The following is a 2506-nucleotide window of genomic DNA, read 5'->3' on the forward strand; positions in this document are numbered from 1 at the left end:
AAAAAAGAGCTTTTGAACTGGACATACTGACAACATATAAATCTCTAGGACAATGGACTTGTTTCCCTCTTTATAAGACTGATCTTGATCTTCCTCATAAGAAGTTCACTTTTGTCATTCCCATTCTTGGGTGATGAGTTTGATGATGGGTGCTGATGATCATTGTTAAGTAACTAAGGTCAATCTATTCCATTATCCTCTCTCAGAGTCATCCTGATAGTGTTCCCACTCCCCCAAAGCATCTGGGAGAAAAGAATTCAGACTATTTTTAAAATTTTGTCATTATATACATACTACATAGATGATAAAAATCAGCCACCTTTTATTCAGATAGCATGACATCATGGAGACAAAGCCAAAATGATGGTACTTTGTACTTGCGCAGCTATCTGGCTCCTTCAGCACCATCTGAGTAGCAAGCATAGTCTGAGTCCTGACATCTAAGAATAATCCAGTAGCAAGAGGTGATTTAATGATTCACTTAATTATTATTTATTATTTATGTGTGTTCATACATGTGATTTCAATGATGTAGAGATCTCCCTGAAGTGAAAAATACCTTCTGCAAATACGTATCAGAAACTACCATGCAACTTAAAATCTAAGAAAGGTACCTCGGTTATCGATAAGAACTTTGCCTCAAGTTAAACCTCCTATATATGTGTATATATGTCAATAGTAGAAAGGACTGTAACAATTCATTTAGACTCTGAGGTTACCTGTCTGTGCATTATGTCATGTTGCCTCTTAAGTGATTTATATTTTAGTTTAAATATGTTCCTATTTAGTATTTTCAGGTACTAAGAGCTCATCTCTATAATATTCTCTCTTGATATGTTTTCCATAAATTCCACTGATTGTTTCTCCTCTTGAGTACAGGCTAACACCAATTTTAGCAAATCATAATCCAAACCTGAATAAGAGGAGATCAAGGTGACATGGTTTTGGAAAGTTATGTGGTGTTCTCAATAATTATAGACAGCCCTTTGCCACAAAAAAAAAAATTATTTTCTTTCATACCAGTATTTTCTTAGTGATAACTTTATATAAAAGTCATGGAGCACAAACATCTCAGGAAAATAAAAACTGCCCAAGAAAAATGAAACATATAGTGGAGATAGGGAAGCTTGAGTTTGATATCAATAATGACTTACATGCAAGAAGTAATATAACACTTTAAGGAAATGTGAAAACAGAAAAGATGGCAGAAGGATCATGCAGTGAAAATGGGGCAATAATGGTTAGCATAAGTATTGCTCCAGAATCCATTAAATATCAAAAGAAAAGAACTAGAAAAGGGGCTCATTTCAATGGAAGATATATGGAAAGACATTGACAAGAGTCCTATATAATGAGAAGGCAAGGATATGTTGTGACATGTACCAGTGGAGGGAATACTCACTTTTTTGAGACCTTGTAGCCATTGAAGTATGGCTATTTTAGGAAAGGCATCATGATATACAGACTAGGCACAGGAATTATGTTTGAATCCTAGTTCTGCTACTTTGAACAAGTTGCTTACACTCTCTAGGTCTCATCTGTAAAATCAGGGAATTAAATTGGATAATATTTAAAATTCCTTCAAGCTACAAAATATGACAGTCCTGAGAGTGGTGGGGAGAGTGGCTCTCTAAACAGGGATCCTATGGGAGGGGGAGGGGTTATTTCTGACAACAGGCCACTGGCGGGATCATGGTGACCAGGAACCCCTGTCCCACAGAACATGACAGTGATGATAACTCTTATGAAGTATTGGATTTAACAGAGTATGTAAGAAGACACCACTGATGGAACCGTGTTTTTGACCACAGCTCTGGATCTATTGTAGAGAAATATTCTTTAGCTACTCAGATTGTAATGGGTGGAGTTACTGGATGGTGAGCAGGGTTTTTGTTCCAAAAGGTTGGAAAACTTGCAGTGGGTGGTGGCTTTCTTCTCCTGCAGATTGCCAGTCATAGTGGCTATGTGCAAGTTGACTGGAAGAGAACTGAAAAAAGATGTAAACAAAGCAAAAAGACAAATTAAAAGAAGAGCAATAAAGCTGCACCTGAAATCGATACCATAATTGAAGAGTCAACAGAATTCATCAAACAGAATATAGTGGTGACCAATGGATTTGTGGGAGGCTTCTTGCTAGGCTAAGCTTACATTGTAAGGTCGAGAATGTTGCTGTCTTGATGGATTAATTAACAATAAAAACAATGGTGATGGTGTGCTCTCTCGCAAAGTAGTACAGGTCACCACATTCTTCTGGGCAAGAAGACTAGTTGGACAATAATGAAACTTACACTTTAGGCTTTTGCCTTCTGAAGCTTGGCAAACTAGGATTTGCTAAAAATAATAATAATAGTAATAAACTGTGCAGTATATATATATATATATATATATATATATATATATGTCACATTTCTGGACAAAACTTGGCTAACTTTCATCATGACTTTTTAATCTTGCTCCTGTTCAGAAATTAGCATTTTTAATGTAACTGTTGGTATAGATATATAAT

At 35.9% G+C, this 2506-nt stretch overlaps 1 pseudogene; it reads left to right on the plus strand.

Annotated features, from left to right (window-relative positions):
• Positions 1-1692: 1692 nt before the first annotated feature.
• Positions 1693-2142, plus strand: LOC100618440 (FUN14 domain-containing protein 1-like; annotated as a pseudogene).
• The last annotated feature ends 364 nt before the right edge of the window (positions 2143-2506 follow it).

Source organism: Monodelphis domestica, chromosome 2 (genome assembly GCF_027887165.1).
Source record: "Monodelphis domestica isolate mMonDom1 chromosome 2, mMonDom1.pri, whole genome shotgun sequence".
In the NCBI taxonomy this organism is placed as follows: domain Eukaryota; kingdom Metazoa; phylum Chordata; class Mammalia; order Didelphimorphia; family Didelphidae; genus Monodelphis; species Monodelphis domestica.